The sequence below is a fragment of the Rousettus aegyptiacus genome, unplaced genomic scaffold (assembly GCF_014176215.1).
Source record: "Rousettus aegyptiacus isolate mRouAeg1 unplaced genomic scaffold, mRouAeg1.p scaffold_m13_p_3, whole genome shotgun sequence".
Lineage (NCBI taxonomy): Eukaryota > Metazoa > Chordata > Mammalia > Chiroptera > Pteropodidae > Rousettus > Rousettus aegyptiacus.
Window position 1 is genome coordinate 36077223 of NW_023416306.1, and position 21096 is coordinate 36098318.

The window sequence follows — 21096 nt, forward strand, 5'->3', positions numbered from 1 at the left end:
AGCATGAGCAATTTTTTCTAAAGAAATGTAAGTCAGTGCTTTCAGGAAAATATTTATATCCATGGTCTTCTATCTTGCTGCAAGTTCTGTCCTCCCTACCTCTCCAGTAAGAGGAGAGGAAGGGGAAAGGGTGACCTGCTACTCATTTTCATTAGAGTAAGGTAAGGAGTAGGGAACATGACCTGTTACCCCAAACTACATGATGGAGACAAGAGATCTTAGGAGCAGATAACATACTCATCACCAAGAGATCCAACAGGAAGGTTACTCCCTATCATTAACCTTACGGCTTACACATCTCCCTGCCCCACATCCTATTCTAAATCATTTTGGAGGCAACAAAGATGAATTCTGGCTGTATTCTGCCAGGGTAACTCATCCCACCCTACACCTATATCTAGTTCAGGGTACTGAGGGAACAGATCAACAGTTTGACCTAAATTCTGGACTTTTTCTCACTTTGAAAAAGGCTGAAAGTGTTTAAACTTTTTGTTCATTTTATGGAAAAATAAAGTGTCTTAACTAAAGGAAATCTGAACAGGTCAAATAAAGGAACTCGGGAAAAAAACTGAGAAGGCCACTATCAAGCTTCTTACATGGGACCGATCATCTTTTAGAAACCTAAAGAGGAAATCGTATGAGCTGAAGTAATTCCTTCCCTAAGCACAAGTCCATGGAATGAAAACCCACACTTCACCAACCCCCTTCCCCATTCAGTACATAGACCACAAGACTCCACGGTAGAAGAAACATATTGACGAGGATCAATATCCTTCATTGTGCTAAAGATTGTTATGATCAGAAGATGTATTATCAGGAAAACTGTGAGGCTTTCTCGACAAGGATTGAATGATTTTTGTAGGGGAGTTGGGGCGGATTTTTTCTCCCTGGATGTGCTGGGGAAGTGTTTTCTGTTTAAATAGAAAAGTCAAATCTGAACACAGTGCCTTCATCACAGGTAAGGGTGACCAGCTTGGCCTGGCATATATAATATGTGCAGATAGGATGTGGATCAGACATGAGCTCCCTGGAGAGTGGAGAAGGGTGTTGACTCTGGCATAATAGCTGGTCCGCGAAGGCTGCATTTCTGGAAATGTCTAATTCTGACACTGTTCTTTACAGAACTTGTAAGACAACTCTGGTCAGCAGAGACAGCTTTTTGGTTGCAGCACTTGATACCTGCCCATTCCTCATGAGATGGGTTAGAGAGAGCCCCGTAGTTGGAGGGAGGTCCCTTGTCAGGTTGACCTGGGCCTGTAGTTCCTCCTTCTGCTGACTTAAGTCTGAGGCCTTAGGTTTGTACCTACATGCCAGTTTCTCCTCTAGGATCTTCCTTATGGCCGTCATGACCTCATGAACTTCAGGAGGCCCAACACCCACAAAGATAGCTGCACTTTCGGCTAGGTCTTAGTGCTCTGAGAGTTGACAAGAACTGGGGGCTTTCTGGGTCTTTGATTTTTCTCTTAAAATTGATCCACTGAAAAAAAAATTGATTCACTTTTTTTCTGAAGTAGCTATCAGGAGGAAACTATTCATTCTGTGACAGAGACAGAAAAGTGCCCTTCAATTCTCTGTCGTCAACAGGGTGGCTCTTCTTACCAGCTTTAGATGTCGATACTCCTAAATACTCACTTTCACCTTCTCCTACTTTGGAGCCCAGGAGTCCCACTTTCTTTGTATCTGGTAGGAAATCATTATCCTGGCACTTTTGTAAGACATGCTTAGAGATCCTGGGCTCCTGCCTCAACTCTGTTCTAATCTTGCTGTCCTCCAAGTGGGCATGAAGACCTTGGGAAGCTCCCATGTGTCCACTGGAGTTTCTCTGGGACTGATTCAGTAAAGACATAGAAGCCAAGCTGTCTGAAGTAGAAGACATGTCAGTGAGAGACCCTTGAACCTGGCTTTGCATCTTGCTCTTCATTTTAAATTTTAATTCCCTAAGGAACTGTTTTTGTAGTCTGATAGTTAAGAATCATGGGGCAATGATATTTTTTGGTGAGGCATAGTCAGTGGGTAGGGTAGATTCTACTTTACTCACATTGACATTTTTCCTATGGGAGCTTCCCAACTCCCTGGTTGTGATTTGAGAACATACAGCTCTTTGGCCTTGAATATATCCCTGGACATGTTGGACATGCAAAAATGTTCAATGCTATGGACTCTAGATTTATCCAAGCATTGGATTATCCTACTTGGAATGTGGAGTTGCAATTTCTCCTGGGTTCACTAGTGGTATGAAAATGGCCAGAAATGATGGAAATTGGTACATAGCCATGTTAGGACCAGCAAACCAACAGAAGGTTGGGATCTCAAGGGCAAGTGACTTGAGATTTTTGGAGAACAAGAACTAAACCACATAAGCCCTCCTATCCCTTCTGCAACATATGCAATTCCAGGTTTTTGCTTTCAGTCAGGTTATGAGAGTCTGCCTCTTTCTGAGATCTAGGGAAAGACTCTCCACATTCCCTAGTCTGGGATGGAGAAAAAGACAATAGAATAAGGAGTCAGAAATGAAGGTGGGGCTTGGGCTGGACCTGAGTGAAAGATTGGGATGGGGGCTTGATTGAGGCAGAGGTTGAGGACATATATTGGGTAGAGGAAGGAGGTGGAAATGAAGAGATGGTGGAGATCCTTGATGCTGCATTTAGACTACAGAAGGATTACAGATTCCATTGAATAAGACAAAGTGAGACTCTAGTGGGGAACTACTTCTAGAAACCAGGAGAGTAGCCACTAGGGACTCACTGTGCAAAGGGAAGCCCCCAGAAGAGTTGGCTATATTTCTGCTGCAAGTTTCCCCCCAAAGTCTTGACATAAAAGAGCTCCTGGCTAATGTGCAGCTGCTCTGGTTTGTCTTCAAAGTTCCAGCCAGTTTTAGGGGCTGTCACGTCCTCTACTTCAAATGGCTGCAGTGAATTCCATGAAGAGGTCCAGTAGTTTTCTGACAACATATGTTTTGAAAATGATCCTGCCTTCATTTCTTTCTTCTCTAAAATCTTAAAAGCCATTTTTTTTTAATTTGTCTCTCTAAGTGTGCCTGAATATTAAGGCCAGGGAAAGAATGGCTATTGGTTTCCATGTGCTTTTAGCAGAATCTCCCCAGAGACAGATCTCTGGTAAGTGGAGGGAAATGTACTCTCACTGAATATCAGAGTTCAATAATATGGGGAGGAACATATTCTTGGCATATGCCTGCCAACAGGACAAGTCTGAAATTGACAGGTTTGAATGATCAGTGCCTGCATCTGTTGGGACATAAGTGGATAATGTGCCAGGATTATCTGGACATGAGTCCTCTGGAACAGGCTTCAATAAGATGGAATTTGATTTAGATTGAGCCACAGCGAAAGTGCTGTCTGGTGGTGGTGAAACAGATTTGTTTGGATGCGAAGACAAGAAAATGAGTCAGTGGGATTTATAGTCTGTGATGAACCTGATAAGGACTTGATATCTTGGGAAATGGTGACTCAAGGGAGAAGATTGTATTCAGAGATGAAGTAGCCTCTGTATGGACAACAGGATCCACTCTCTGAGTGTCATGTGGTGGGAGAGGGATAAGAGCAAGGAGTCAGGGATGGGAATTGTCCACTGGGATTTTGGGCTTCAAGGCAGGAAAAAGTTCTGGTGGCAGAGAGTGACTGGGTGGTGAAGGTGAAAGAAAGTCAGCTAAGGCGGTCGCTGGTTTGGTGGAGAGAATATGGGGCGGCAGTGCGAAAGGCTCAGGCAGAAGGGCAGGGATTGGGTCTTTTGGTGGGACTGCTGAGAAGGCAGGAGACAGAGAATACGATGACTCAGTCACAGGAACTATGGAAGCCGAAGGAGACACAGAGGGAGTAGCGTCTTCTAGAATCTCCGGGAACAGCAGCTGATTGACTTCAGCAGTTGTGCTATTACACACATCACAGGAGCGGTCTGGACATAACAGCTGACGAAAGCAGGTGGTATCATGATGCTGGCCTAGAGGTCTGCAGGAGACAGGAGGTACAAAGCTACAGCCAGGACCAGAACAAACATATGGGACTTTGGCAGGTCTGGCAAGGGTAGGGCTTCCCACTGCATACTGTCCTTTCATATCTCCCTACTTCCTTAATCTCACAGTCTACATTTTTATCCCTCTCCCAAAGACTTTCACATTCTTACTGAGGATTTTCCCTCCCATATCCATCTCAGCCTTTAGTAAGCCCTAGAAATTTATATAGTCTGCCATAAAAAGGGTTATAGAAACAAAGGGGTAATGTTTAGTCACCCTTGGACAAGAGAAAGCACCTTCCTTGCCTCCTCTACTTCACTCTGGCAAGCTCTCCAACCTGAGAAACCAGGAGAACGATGAAGGTAGAAACAAAGATATCTTACAAGAGACTAATCAGAATGTTCTTTAGTGGTACCTTGATAGATTGGACTTAGAGAGCCCTAAGAATTATAATACAAAGTAACATGGTCAATGACATTAACAGGCTCAGATGTATCTTGCTTTATCATTCACGAAGGACTTTTATATATATATATATACATGTATATACATACATATATATCCATATATGTATGTGTTTGTGTGTGTGTGTTTGTGTGTGTGTGTGTATTATCCCATGTGATACTCAAAACCACCTGTTGAGGAAGGAGGTGGAAATGAAGAGATTTAAAATGATCACATCAGTCAGTGGTCATTTTAAATAGAAGTCTAAGTTATAGGAAGTCAAAGTACTTTTGCAAAGTCAGGAGACAGAAATTCTGACTCAACATCTCATATGGCCACCTATTGGGCCACACCCATTGCCCCGGTCTGTCACTGCTTCATGTCTAGGACAGCAGAGCCAGGAACCTGAGAAGTGTTTTGGGGTCTGACTGCCTTCCCATGAGTCTCTATTCTGAGGGCTCTGTTTTCTGAGATTGCTGTATGTAGCAACTAACATCTACAGAGAACAGGACCTGGGACCTCGAGGAAATGAGAGAATGTGTCAGCCTTGGAGAGCTCAGGTGGAATAAGCAGAACCTTACCTTACCTTTCTTTCTCCTCTTGACTGTGCCCTGTCACTGAGAACAAAAAGAAAAGAATGAAGGGTTAGAACTCATTTCTTTCATTCCTTTCCCTAGGAAAATCAGACACTTATAATCTAAGAATAAAATCACTCTCTATTTTAATTATCAGAATTTTATGTTTCTTTTTTTATTTCTAATGGTAATACAATATTTTCAGTCTTTCCGTCAATGAGGCTCATACTTGGTATTCTCAGTCAGAAGTCCTCTGCTTAAGGAGACCATAGAATCTGAGGCCAACAGTCAGGTCTGTACTCCCTCAGATAAGACCCTATAACCTGGGACAGAGCTCAGGCTCCAGCCTCCGTTATCAGTCTCTCCAAAGCTCAGCACTGCTTTCCTGATTGTCCCAACACAAAGGAAGGCTTAGTCAAGTGACACCTGACTTGGGAATTTGACTCATGATGAAGTGCTAGGAACTCTTTTCTGCAGAGACCCCAGACTCTCTAACCCAATGTTTTGGATTTTATCGGAAAACCTGCTACCATATGCAGATTGTCTGTGAACTTCTAATAGAAACCTTAGTTTTTCCTGAACCACTAGTCCTACCTGGTCTCTTCTCCTAGAAAAGTGATTTTTTATTCTTTCCTCAGACTTCCTATTTTAGTGTCTCCCTAACCCAACCAAACTTATATTTAAATATGTATAAAAGAACAGGAAAATAAAGAATCATTCTTTGGTGTGAAATTTCTGGTTCCATCTCTAAAATTTAAAAACCTTCAGAGTCATCTTTCCAGTCTATAAAAGCAAAAAGCTAAACAAACAAAGTCAATTATTTTTCTTGGAGCCATCAGAGAATTGAGGATGCAGGGCAAACCACTACCCAAAATTTTCAGAAGGAGTGAGTACAGAGAATCCATCAAGATCAGCTTATCTGGAGCAGAAGCTACTGAGCCTTAAACTGGTAGGAACACTTAAAAGGACACTTTGACAAACTGATGGACACATGTGGTTTAGCATGAGAGTGAGAAATTCCTAATCAGTATGTTGAGGGGGGCCCACTTATTCACAGACTTTACCTCCAGGACCCCATCAGGATCTCAGAGTGAAAAGCCATGAAAAAAAACTCTTATGTTTCTGGCCACACAGGGAGAGTGAGGAGTCAGATAAGCATTTGAAAACATGTTGAAATATTCTCTGAGTGTTGCCCATAACAGAAGCTACCTCGGGTAAGAGAATACCAGAGCCTTATCCCACATGGGAGAAGGAAGATAACTCAAAGACAGCCCCCTCTAGCCTTCTAGTTTCATCTAAAGAATGAAAATAAAATAATTCTTGAAAAGCTCATAAACACTCGTAGACATCACAGCCCAGAGATATAAGTCCAGGAAAAGACTGAGATTTTATTCTCTCCTCTACCTTATCACCACATCAACAAAACTTCATTATAGTAACAGGCAGTCATAGCTGAAAGAAGTGCATGGCATACACTCTAATTAAGGAGGAGGTTTAGGGAAACCTAAAGATACCACAGGATGGAAAAACAAAAACGCTAAACATGAATCCTCCAAAACTATAAGATATTATTAAAAGAAATTGAAAAATACTGAAGAAACAGAAAGATATTCCATGTTCATGAATCAAAAGAATCAGCATTGTTAAAATGACCTTATTATCCAAAGCAATATACAGATTTAATATAATCTCCATCGAAGTCCCAATGGCGTTTTTTAAGAAATAGAACAAAAAATCATCAGATTTGTATGGAACCACAAAAGACTCCGAATAGCCAAAGCAACATGAGAAAAATAACAAAGCCTAAGGTATATCACTCTGTCTGACTTTAAATTATCCTACAGAGCAACATTTATCAAAACAGCATGGTATTGGCAGAAAAACAGACACACAGACCAATGGAACAGACTTAATAGTCCAGAAGTAAACCACTTGTATATATGGGCAAATAATTTTTGATAAAGGTGCAAAAAATATACAATGGAGGAAGGAAAATCTCTTCAATAAATGGTGCAGGGAAAATTGGAAAGCCACATATAAAAGAATGGAATTAGACTCCTATCGAATAACAATACACCAAAATTAACTCAAAATGGATCAAAGACTTGAATACAAGACCTGAAAGAATAAATTGTATAGAAGAGATATAGGTACTACACTCATGGACCTTGGATTTAGGAGAGGATTTTATGAATTTTACCTCAAAGACAAGGAAAGTAAAAGCAAAAATAAATAACTAGGACTATATCAAACTAAAAACTTTCTGCACAGCAAAAGAAACCATCAACAAGGCAAAGGCAACTATCCAAATAGGGGAAGATATTTATAAACAGAGCCTCCAATAGGATATAATATCCAAAATATAGAAAGATCTCATATAATTCAACAATAAAACAATTCAATTGAAAAATGGGCTGAGGACCTGACAGACTCTTCTCCCAAGAAGACATACAAATGGCCAACAGCTATATGAAAAGATGGCTTAATTTCACGAGCTATTAGAGGAATGCAAATCAAAACCACAATGAGATACCAGCTCACACCTGTTAGAATGGCTATCCACAAAACAATAACAGTTGTTAGAGAGGCTATGGGGTAAAAAAAAACCCTCATACACTGCTGGTAGGAATGTAAACTGTTACAGCCACTGTGAAAAACTGTATGGAGGTCTCTCAAAAAATTAAGAATAGAATTACCATATGACCCAGCAATCCTTCTTCTAGGTATTTACCAAAAAAAAAAAACTTGAAAACATTTATCCACAAATATATATGTATCCTGATGTTCATAGCAGTATTATTCACATTGGCCAAGATATGAAGACAACCCAAGTGTCCTTCAAGAGACGATTGGATAAGAAATATGTACATATATACAATGGAATATTACTCAGCCATAAGAAGAGATGAGATACTGCCATTTGTGACAACATGATAGATCTTGAAATTATCATGCTTAATGAAGTAAGTCAGATAGAAAAAGTTGAGAACCACATGATTTCACTTATATGTGGGATGTAAAACTGGAAGCAACAAACAAATATGACAAACAAACAAAGACTTATGGACATGGACAGAGGATTAGTGATTACCAGAGGGAGGGATGGAAGGAGGCAATGAGGGAGGGGAGGAGGTTAATAGAGGTAAAAGGGATCAAATATATGGTGATGGAAGGAAATTTAACTTTGGGTGGTGAATACGCAATACAATATACAGATGATGTATTATTGAATTGTACATTTGAAACTTATATGACTTTATTAAAGTCACTCCAATAATTTTAATTAAAAAAATAAATGAATAAAATAAGAAATAATTTAGTTAAAAAAAGAAAATGAAGCCTCCAACATATACAATTACAGTAAATATTAAACACAGCAAACACCTAGCCAGAAAACATAAAATTTCATGCTAAAGGTTTATTTACTCCCATTCCCATTACACATGCTTGGCTTTCAAGAAAAAATTACAAGGCATGCTAAAGACAGCAAAAAGCAGTCTGAATAGACAAAGCAAGCATCAGATCCACATTTAGATGTGACGCAGACTTTGGAATTATCATACGTGGAATCCAAATTAATCACGATTAATATGTTAAGTGCTCTAATGGAAAAAAAGAGACAACACACAAGAAGATGAGGAATGTAAACAGAGAAAGAGAAACTCTTAAGAATCAAAGGTAACGTTAGAAACAAAAATGCTGTAACAAAAACAAAGAATGCCTTGATCGGCTCATCTGTAGAGTGTATATTGGTAAGGAAAGAATAAACTCAAATACATTTCAATAAAAAAATTATAAACCGAAATGCAAAGAGTAAAAGAATTTTTGAAAAATTTGAAAACACAGAATATTCAGGAACTGTGAGATAGTTTCAAAATGTGTAGCATACATGTAATTGGAATAACAAAAAGGTGAAAAAAAAAACAATAGAATAGAGGAAATGTTTAAAGTAATAATGGCCAAGAATTTTCCAAAAATAATGAAAGATTACCCATAGATTATGGAGGCTCAGAGAACACCAAGCAGGATAAATACTAAAAAAGTCTATTCTGCACATATCATATTCAAACTCTAGGAAACTGAAAGATAAAAACTTGAAAGAATTCAGAGGAAAATAAGCATCCTCCCTCCAGAGAAACAAATGTGAGAATTAGGGCATCTCATCATAAACAATGCAAGCAAGAAGGGAGTGGAGTGAAATATTTCATGTTGAAAGACAAAAGAAACACCAACCTAGAATTTTATATCTAGTGAAATTATCCTTCCAAAGTGAAGGAGAAATAAAAACTCTCTCAGACAAACAAAAACTGAGAGAATTAATCATCGGCATGCCTGACTGGCAATGTTAAAAGTCCTCAGGGAGAAGGAGAATGATAACTGGGATCTACATAGGAAAGAAAGAAAAGGAATAAATGATGATAAAATAAAATTTTATTTTTCTTATTCTTAAGTTACCTAATGATAATAACAATGACAAGGAATTGGGGTATTATAGTATGCAAATAAGTGAAATGAAGGACAGCAACATTACAGAGAAAGAAGGGAGGAACAAGAAACTCTATTATAAGTTATTGGCACTAACTCTGTAGTATAATAGTGTTATGTGAAATATATAGATTAGTTGTACCTATATATTAAAAACTCTAGCAACAACATGGATGGACCTAGAGGGAAGGGTGGTTGGGGTTCTGGGAGAAGATTAAAGAAGTACAAATTATTCGTTGATAGTTGGGCACAATGATGGGGAGCACAGCACAGGGAATGCAGTTAGCATCAATATGATGGCAAAGTGGAGGGCCAGGGGAGGGAGGGACCAATTGAGGGGATCACTTTATGAACAATATAGATGTATAACCAATGTACTGTGTACTTGATACTAATTTAAATAAATAAACTTATTTTAAAAAACTAGAGCAACTATTAACATATTTTTCAGAGAACAATAATATGCTAAGGGAAGAGAGAAAATGGAATCATATGAAATGATTGTTTAAAACCAGAAAAGCCAGGGGGAAAAAAAGGGAAAGAAAAGAAATAGATATAATAAAAAGTAAACAGTTACAGGCTTAGTAGATATTAATCCAAATATATGAAAAAATCAGTAAATGTGAATGGTCTAAATTAACCAACTAAGTAAGAAACTATCAGAATGGATGAAAAACAACAACCAATTCTATGTTGTCTACAACATACCCACTCTCAATATAAGGGTACAGGTAGATTAGAAGAGGAACAGAGACAAATACTCCATGCTTACACTAACCAAAGAAAACAGGAGTAACTATATTAATTTCAGACAAAGTAGGAAATTAATAAATTCATAAGAAGGAAAATTATCAGGGATAAAGAGAGTCATTACATAACAACAAAGGGGTCAGTTCTCCAAGAAGACACAACAATACTTAACATCTAACAACAAAGTGCCAAAATATGTGAGGTAAAAAGTGGTACAATGGCAAGAAGAGATAGATGAATTCACCGTGATTGGAGACTTCAACACCACTCTCTCAGTAAAGGGCAAATCCAGCAGGCAGAAAATCTGTAAGGGTACAGTTGGCCTAAACAGCACCATCCGTCAATTTGACCTAATTAACACTTATACAATACTTCAACAAGAGAATCCACATTCTTCTCAGGCTCACATGGCACATTCTCCAAGACAGACCACATTCTGGGTCACAAAACACCCATATCAAATATAAAATATTAGAAGTCATACAAAGTATGTTTTCATACTATAATTGAATTAAACTATAAATTGATTACAGATAGCAGAAAAATCTCAAAATATTTTGGAGATTAAACAACATGCTACAAACACATAGGTCAGTGAAGAAGTCTCAAACAAGAATTTTTAAAATACAAAAATACAACTTAAAATTTGTGAGATGTAGGTAAAGCAAAACTTAGAGAAAAATTGATAGCATTTAATGCATCTGTTTGGAAAGAAAGATTTAATCTGATTGATGTCTCTCTTTCCAAAATACTGGAAAACATGGATTCCTGTTTAGGTAGCTCAGCAACAGGAGAAGGATCCCCACCCCACACAAAAAGGAAAGGATGGGAATACCTAGAAGTCTAGCTGGAGCTCAGCCATACTGCAGTAAGGCTCCTCAGACAAAGAACGTGGTGTACATCGTCTAAGTGCATTGCTGTATCAGGCAGCAGGGCATTGAGATGGCACATTCTAGACTGCAGTTCCAGGCCCACATCAGAGAGCTGTACCACAGACATCAAAGGTTCTTGAGGGTGGGGGAGGGGACAGCTCAAGAGAGATGAACCCACAACCTTCCCCCGCATCATCTATCCCAGCAGAGCTGTCCATCCCTCCAGGGCCTTTTAGATCCCTCCAGCCTAACTTCTAACTCCACCCATTCACTATACCATATATTTACCTTAGTGGAATTTTCTATTTATTCCACCTGTTACCCAGATAGAATCTGAGACCATTTTACTGCCTAGCGATCTCCCTTTGAATCCCACATACTCTTTAAAAGCCTGCTACACTCATGGATTTACAACCCCCAATTCTACTCTGTCTTCAACTACAGCTTCCTCTTATGCATAATGGGGTTCTACCTGTATGAAACCAAAGATACACTCAGCCCCAAGCCAGCATCTTCCCAAAAGAATCCATGTTCACCAAAAAGCATGAGAGAGTAGAGTGGCTAGTACCAACAAACAGAGAGCATGACAAAGAGGGAGATGAGGGCATGGCAAACCCGTGGACCCATGGCAGATGACTTCAAAATCTTTAGTGATCCTTTTTCTCCCAACATCACTTTAGGCTATTCGGCCCCTTCCATATTCAGTGCCTCGCGCTGCTGTCCCCTCATTCTTCTCTCTGTCAGATCCCTTCTCTCCCACAAAGCATTTTAACTTCTTGTACAGAGCAGTCGTGCTGGCACACAACGCACGGGACCAAACTCATCTTGATTTTGTATGCGGTGGGTTTCTCTATAGCATAAATTCTAATCAGCACAATTGTAATCATATTTAGCAATACCTTTTGGCTTTTTTAGAATCACTTACAGTTACCTTTTCCATGAAAAGTTTTTTTTCCTCCCATCTACTTTCTAACTTTTCACCAAGTTTCTATCAGCATTTGTATACCTTTTGCAACAATACTATAATTTTTTGTTGTTGTTGGTATATATGTATTTACTTCATCTCCCCGTGCCAGCTAGTCATTTAATAGTTATAACCCCTACAGCTTCATTATTTAGATTATAAACTGCTGAAATGAAGCCTTGTGTCATTTCCTTACTTTGCTTGCCTGCATTCCCTCACTGAGCCTGATGAATCAATCTTGGCCCCAGACACCCAGTCCTTTCCCTCCCATGTGAGGAAAGTTAACCAGTAATGACAGCTCCATTCTTTGCCTGTCGTCTCCAGAATCCACAGCTTCACCATTGTCTCCACCCGATAGGAATGTAGACTTTAAGGCCACCCCCTCTCCCATACTGCCAGAGGTGTCTCTGTTCGGAAAAAAATCCCTCCACATATCTATGTATCCTTGATATATTTTTTTTTATACCAAGTCTGGCCCTGAGTGTCCCTAAGGTCCCTAGGACTCACAACTGTAAAAATATCTTGAAGACTAGGATAGCTCCACCAAGAAATTTCCAGGTAAGAAAAAGTTTAAAAATGGCACATTGAATATACTCTTCAAATACAGCCTTGTGATAAAAGGAAAGGCTGAAAACTGATACAGATTAAAGGAGACTAAAGATTATGACACCTAAATGCAATATGTGATTCTAAACTGAATCCTGTGATAAAGGTTATTAAAAAAATCACAAAGGACATTACTTGATAAATTGCCAAAAATAAGATGTGAATAGGAGATTAGTTAAAAGTTTTATGCCAAATGTTAAATTTACTGAATAACTCTACTGTGTATAGATTCGGCTTTTTCTTAAGAAATATACAATGAAATATTCATGGAGAAGTGCATTATGCATGAAATATATTTTCAAATATTCAGGAACGTATGCATAGTTTTCATATATGTATGTGTGTGTTCATATAGAGAGAAAAGGGACGAAGGGAGGAAAGGAAGCAGAAACAGGGACAGCAAAGAGATGGCAAAATGGTTCAAAATAATAGATGAATGGACAAAGAATGTATGGTTTTTCCATCCATGCAAATTTTCCACAAGTTTATTTTTAAATAAATACATTTTTAAATGTACCATGACTGTTTTCCTGAATTCTACCTGACCTTTGAGATTTCTGCCTTTGATTCCCACAGCTACCACCGCCACCATATTCAGACCTCAGAAGTGTCCAATTCAGCTTTCAAACAGTTGTCTCAGGTTCTGTTCCAGGCAAGAAACCTAGGATTCTCTGCACATTTGAATCATGCTAACATTGACACAGGTTTTTACTAAATGCTGAGGAACATCCCCTCTGCACCCCCACAAAAAAGATTTTTAAAAATTACACAATATAAAACCGACAAAATGAATTCAATATGTTTACAGCACGGAACCTCTCATTTCTATCTTACCTGGTGCCACCAGGTCCTTCCTCTTCTGTGGTTTTGTGGTGTGGATGTGTTTGCCATCACTTCCTCTGCTCTGCCAGTCACTTACCACTCCTCTGCTAGTGTTGACATCTTTTGTCCTATCACCTTCCCTTCTAGTCATTCTCAAGTGCTTACTCTCTTAAATCCTTTGTTTTAGAAGCTTTGTTGAGATTATAGTTCACATACCATACAACTCGCCCATTTAAAGCGTGTAATTCTATCCTTTTTCCTGTATTCAAAGACATGTGCATCATCAAAGTCAATGTTAAAATATTTTCACAACTTCAAAAGAAACCTTGTAACCTTTAGCTGTCCTCCCCCTCTACCATGCTCTCCCAACCCTAAGCAACCACTAATCTATTTGGTCTCTGTAGATTTCAGTATGTAAACATTTCATATGAATGGGATCATATGTGGTCATTTGTGACTGGTTTCATTCACGATGACTGGTTTCATTTCCAGGTTCATCCATGTTATAGTGTGTATCAGTATTTTTATTGCCAAAACATATTACCATTTTTAATTTACTTATTCATCAGCTGATAGACATTTGGGTTTTTTCCACCTTCTGACTACTCTGAATAATACTGTTATGAACATTTATTTACAAGTTTTGTGTGGACATATGTTTTCATTTCTCTTGAGTGTAGACTTAGAAGTAGAATTGCTGGATCATATGGTAACTGTATGATGAACATTTTGAGGAAGTGCCAGACTGTTTTCTCAAGTGGCCGTACCACTTTTCATTCTCACCGGCAGTGTATTGGGGGTTTACTTTCTCCACTTTCTCCACAACACATATTAGTTATTCTAGCCACTCTTGTGTATGTATAATGCTATCTTATAGTGGTTTTGATTTGCATTTCCTGATGGCTGATGATGTTGAGCATCTTTCCATCTAATTTCTTTTCATTTGGAGAAGCAGAGGAGATAAGTATATCTGTACTATATTTAATTCAAAACAATAGCTCATTTTAATGTGTGACAGGACATTTTTTTCTTCTAAATATTTGAAAATACTTATAGCAATACCAAGTCCTTATAAACATGTATGGTTTTATACTTCTATACTTTTTGATATATTAGTTACTGTGTGATTGGGGGACAGCAATCTTGTGTACCAGATTTGCTCTGTAAATATACTTCTTGTATAGAGTTGAGGGATAAAAGGCAGAACACAACTGATTGCCAAAGCCTCTAAGCTCAGTGCTTTTTGTCACCAATGCTGTTTACATTTGCGGTGGATCAGTGTGTTTCACAGGTGATAAATATCAAAAGAATGTGAGAGCTTTAACATGGGCGTATAGCATATGTCTGACAGATGAACGGCTAGATGTTTCAATTGTAGTATTAAAAAAATGGTATGTATCACACATGCCAAATGATAATTGTGAAAGTTAGGAGAGCTACATTGGAAGATACACTGTTCTGTCTGCTCTTGTGCATGTTTAAACATTTCTGTAATAACAAGCTTTAAAAATAGGAAAGATGTTGGGTCCCTCATAAGGAGAGAGAAGGGGCAAAAGGATACCTGGCGAGGGTTCATTAGTCCATCAAGACTAGAATTTAGCTATTTCTCAATTAAGATGATTTCAGTAAGTGTCATTCCTTTGAGGTTAAGAAGGAAACCTCTTTCCATATGACAGGAAGGAAAAATGAATAGAGGAATGTTGTATGACAAGGAAATGTGTGCAGCATTTGGGCAAATTGCTGCTTTCAGTTCTCTTTTCAAATAAAATACAAACAAAAACACAATAAAATTAAATTTGAAAACTATTATCTGAAAGAGCATTTTGATTCTTCTATTTAAAGCTCTGAAATTAAAGGTTTCCTGGAGAGCGACCTGTGTTTTTCATCTCACTGCCCACAAAAGGTTAATACAGACACAAGATCTGAGATGTCTACTACACACAGAGCTGGAAGTGACCTTGGAAAACTTCTAGTCTTGCCTTCTCATTTTATGTATTAGAAATTGAGTCCAGGGCAGGATTAATTTTTTTCTCCTTAATCCGTGTGTGTGTGTGTGTGTGTGTGTGTGTGTGTGTGTGTGTGTTTACAGGAGGTTTGGAAACTTTGATTCTACATAATTTTAACGTATTTTAGTCACTTAATGTGAGGCTTAATTCTTTCCAGGGCCTTAGATCACTTTCTAATATAAAGATAAGTACTCAAAAACTTCAGAAGTTATCCAGTACCTCAAGATGGGCAATTTTTGCCTAAGTGAACTTAACAAACAATTGAGGTAGTAATGCTTTTTGTGTATGTGAAAATCTAATAGAAATACAGTATACGTTTTCATGCCTTCTGCAGTAAAATAAACTCAATGTAACTTCAACCATCCTGGATGTTCCAAGCTTAGTCTAATAAACAACCGCGGTACTCCAGAGGAGCGGGTAGAGATGGTCTGGGATATAGACAGAAATGTGCACTGATGTCAGCAGTGGCCCCCAAGCCTACCATCATTTAAAAAAAAATCCATTACTTGTATTTTAGCAATTTATCTTTTTTTATATAAACCCAATGATTATTTATCTAGTACACACAAACAGTAAAAAACAGACCTGTGATAGACATGCCTTTAGTAGGTCACAGGACCACCCTTAAGGGTTCATGTAGTTTATATCACTTGGATCCCCTAAGGGGGGTAAGGGAACCACAGGGAGGAAATGGAACAGAAGAATTGTTTGGTGGATACTTAATATATGACCCCAGTGTTCTGTCATTTCATTGGTTAACTAACCTCCAAGAAAAGAAATATTTTTCTCATTGTACAGATAACAAGACTAAATCCCAGCAAAATTGCATAGCTTGCCCAAGGCCACAGAGCTCAAAAGCAGCAAAGTGAAGATTTGAACTAAGATTGCGGTTTCAGGCCTGCATCTTCACTCTACACAATGCTGTCTCAGAGAGTAGAGTCACTGGGTCTCGATACCTGACTCTTCTACTCCATTATTATACCAGAAGCTATCTATTATTGTGTTAAAAACCATCCCCAAACCTGCTGGCTTAAAGCAGTGAACTTTTTTTTTTTTTTTTTTTAATCACAGTTCTGCAGTCCAGGCTGAGCTTAGCAGGGTGATTCTTCTGTTGATCTTGACAATAGTCACTCATGTGGATTCATCCAGCTTGTTAGTCAGTGGAGGCCTGTGCTTAGCTGTGAAACACTGGGATAGTTGGGCTTTTCTCTCAGGGCCTCACCCTCTTACGTGGCTTCTCCTATGACCTCTAGCTCCAGCAGGGTAACAAACTTCTTGGAAGACAGATCAGGGCTCCTAAGAGCATACACGCAGAACTTCTTAAGTCTTAGGCCAAGAACTGATACAGCATCACTCTGCCACTCAGAGTTAGGTAAAGTAAGTCACAGAGTTACCTCATGTTCAAACAGAAAGGACTGAAAAAGGACAAGATGTGGATTATTGGGGACCAGCAGTATAATAGCAGTCCTCATAATTTTCAGCATTGGTACCACAACTCTGAAGGCTAATGTTTCTTCTGTTCCTTACACTTTTACACTTTTCTAATGTACAGCTCTTCTCTCTTCTGTTTGTTCCTCCACTTTCTCCTACCACTTCTTAGATTATCTTCATTGTAACTGGACATCCTTAGCTAGCTACAAAATGAGGAATCCTTTCCTTCAAATCAGTCAACTGAGCAATCCACCATGGCAACTCTATTCTTTAGGTTGTCAGTCTTTACAGTTTGATTCTTTCATTGACTGTTTCCTTTGTTTTGGTTGTCATTTTGCCTTGATCTTACATCTGTGATTGAAGCTAGATTTCTTGTTTAAAAGAAAATGACTGCATATCAAGAGGTCCCCGGTTCAAATCCAGGTGCCCCCTCCAAACAAAAAAAAGGGGGGAAGAAAATGAGATATTTCATCAAGAAACAACTTAAGTGAATACACTTAAGTGTGTTGCCCTTATAAATAAAATCTAGAATCTGTGAGATCCCTTTTCAGTTTTACCTGAAAGAGAGCAACCTGTCCAGTTCAATAGCCAAAACAACAAATCAACATTTTTCATGTTTCACATGCTTTAAATTCCTTTCACAGTCATTCACCAAGAAAAAAACAAAGAGGCTTCCAAGAGTCAGATAATACTCATCACAATTCTAGTTTAAAGCAGGTTGCTTTTTACAGGTGGTAAAGTTGAGATTAGATTAAAATTTCCATTGAATCATTTAACCTGTCTGATCACTGCTTTCTGTTCTCAAAAGAGATTCAGTAAAAGGTTTTATTTTTATTTTTACTTACTTATTTATTTTGTTATTGTTTAAGGTGAGGCAACTCTTGGTTGACCTCACAGATTGCAAGGACCTTGTCAGCTTACAATCCCTTATTTACTTACTTTTTTTTCCTACCCCTACAGCACCCGGTCTTCCTAGGTGGTCTCCCATCCCAGTACTAACCAGGCCCAACCCTGCTTAGTTTCCAAGATAAGACAGGATCAGGCTTGTTCAGGGTAGCATGGCCATAGACCATGAGAGATTCAAAGAGTATCAAGAATTAGCTAGGAACAGGAGAACCAGCTGTACAGGTACCACCAGCATTAGGAGGGCAAAGAAACTGAGGGGGGAAATGATTATAAACACCAAAGGTGAAGATCTTTGCAGAAAGTGATCATGGGCTTCCATTTAAAATACTAAATAATTATAAACTAAAAAATATTGAAATGTGAATTCCCCTTCAAGAGATTCTAAATCTTTTCACTGACAATGTTTATAATTGTTTCATTTATTCTACTCCCTGATATGCTCATTGGTTCCTTGATTGTTGGATAGCATCTTGACCAGAGATTTAGGTGAAAAATCAAAGGGAAATAAATTCACTTTGGCTATTTATACACTAAAATACTCAAGGGAAGGAGGCAACCAAGATAAAATGTCGTTGTTATTATTTCAAACTAATTCATGGACTCTAATCTTAACTGTGCTGTATCATCACAGACATCAAAAGTTGATTGAAAACATGCATAAATTCACACATAAATGAATCATACAAAAATTATTACAACCCTCATAAGGATTTACCCAATCTCCAACTAACATTCTATGAAAATATTGGAGAATCTGACAAGGGTCTGTTGTTCTCAGGAAGAAAAATAGTAAGTTTATCAAAGAAAATTTCGAATGAAGAATCTCAGTTGAGGCTAGCCACACCGGATATGTTAATGTATTTATTATAAAATTATGATAATTAAAATAAGACACTACTGAAAGAAGAGAAATATATAGATATAGAACCAGGACTAGATAATCCAGAAATTGATTTTGTTCCATATGAGAATTTGCTAGAAAATAAAAGTGACATCACCAGAAAAGAAGAAGTATTCATTAAGTTGTGCAGGAAAAACTGGGTAGGAAGTTCAGAGACATGAAATTAATTTAGACTCGAACTTCATAGTGTATAACAAATTAAATCCAAAGTACATTTAAGAAGTTAAATATTTTTAAAACGTCCTTTTCCAAATGCCTACTCAAACAAAGTATTAGATCTATAAATTAATACCAAGGATGACCTCCTAAGCTTAAAAGCCTTTTAAGAAATCATAAGGCAGAAGACCAACTGCTTTGACTTCATAAAATTTAAAACTTCTACTTATATATAAAAGAAGTAGCATAGTAATTTTTAAAAACAGCAGATTGGAAAAATTACATTAATAAAATGTGGCAAAAATTAGCCTCCTTAAAAAATGCATTATTTTATCATCATTTAAAAATGTATTTATTTTATATCAAGAGATAAGATTTTCAAATTTATTATTTGTTGATGAATTTTTTTTTGTCCATAGCCTATACTCAGGGCAACAGAATTAACTTCCTAAAATCCCATTTGTTTATGACAATTCCTTGTCAGGAGTAGAACAATTCTGTCATCATTCTCTAATCTTAGTCATTTCAGTACATGAGATGTAGAGAAGTTTGCTTCATATACTAACCATATCCATATGCCATCTGTATCTAATATTTAATAACTTTAATTTTTACTTAAATTAACATTTTTTCTAATCAATAATTTCTGTGAAACCAAAAGATTTATTTAAATTAAAATATGTAACAAACTTAAAACCATGAATCTATCTGCCACTGAAAATTACCTATACTCACTGTGACAGTTAATTTTAATATGTCTACTTAGATGGTGTCCATTGTTTGGTCAAATGCCAGTGTTGTAGTTACTGTTTTATAGATGTTGTTACCACTTAAATCAGTAGACTTTGAGTAAAGCATTTGACTCTCCATGATGTGTGTGGGCCTCATACTATCAACTGAATGACTTGAGAGAAAAGACTGAGATTCTGTGAAGATAAAGGAATTCTGCCTTTATTACGCCTTTATTTTATTTTATTTTATCTTTTTATTTATTTTTTTATTTTTTCTTAGGTGAGGCAGCCCTTGGTTGACCTCACAGGTTGCAAGGACCTTGTTAGTTTACAATACCTTACTTTTTTTTTTTTTTTTATTGCACCTACAGCACCTGGTCTTCCTAGGTGGTCTCCCATCTAAGTTCTAACCAGGCCTGACTCTGCTTAGCTTCTGAGATCAGACAGGATCAGGCTTGTTCAGGGTGGCATAGCCACAGAGGATACCTTTGGATTCAAGACTACAACATCAGCTTCTATTGGAGTTTCCAACCTGCTGGCCTGCACTGCAGATTCTGAACTTGCCAGATTTTACAATCGAATGAGCCAACCCCCTAAATAAATGTCCACTCCCACCTCCCTCTATCTCTCTCTTTGTGTGTGCATGTGTGTTCACATATTATCCTATTGCTTGTTTCTTTGGAGAACCCTGACTAATACCCTTAAAAATCTTAAGGAACAGACTTTCCTGATCACATTTAAATATCCTAGCTTGGATGCCAATGTCTACCTTTATCTGGCTCCTCCTTCCCATTCCAAGTTCATTTCCTGTGCTTTTCCAACGTACATGCTTCTTTACTGGTTGCCACACACCTCTGTTCATGCTCTGAGCTGTGCTGAGGATGCCCTGGTTGCCAGGCCTCCCCTGTTCCTGCTTTCAAGGCCTGGATTAATTATTTCATGAGGAGCTATGGAAAAATGGAATAAGATTCTCATATTGAGAAATACATAAAACCAACTTTGGAAAGTAACATGTTCATTCAGACTAATTAGTAGCGGCTACTTGGATCACTTTAAGAAAGATTCTGAGGCTCTGTCTGAGAGAACGCAGTGATCCATTACTGATGTCTGACAGTAGAGGAATGAGAAGGGGTCAGTGTGGTAGTAAACTTCCTATATATTTGCCACCTCTGGCTTGATTATTGAGGAAACCAGCCAGTGTATTTCCCTGAGCCCTTTCTAATGCTGACTCAAACAAGATATTAGATCTGGGATTTTTTAAAAAACTCATTTACATTCCAGTCATTTCCCAGATTTACATATGTGGGGAAAGTCAACCTAGAGCATTCAAAGAAGGTAGAAAGAGTACAGAGAACAGGCTCCATTTGCTTCCCCCAAACCTCCTTTCTCATGCAATTTCAAATGTCAATGCAGAATTTGCCTGCTGGGATGAATGAGTACAGACTACAAACATCCCCAGCAAGCCCACTTAGCTACT

At 38.0% G+C, this 21096-nt stretch overlaps 3 pseudogenes; all 3 read right to left on the minus strand.

Annotated features, from left to right (window-relative positions):
* Positions 1-1116: 1116 nt before the first annotated feature.
* Positions 1117-13639, minus strand: LOC118615074 (annotated as a pseudogene).
* Positions 13640-17876: 4237 nt separating this feature from the next.
* LOC118600539 lies at positions 17877-17995 on the minus strand (annotated as a pseudogene).
* A 1986-nt stretch (positions 17996-19981) lies between these two features.
* Positions 19982-20100, minus strand: LOC118600765 (annotated as a pseudogene).
* Positions 20101-21096: the final 996 nt, after the last annotated feature.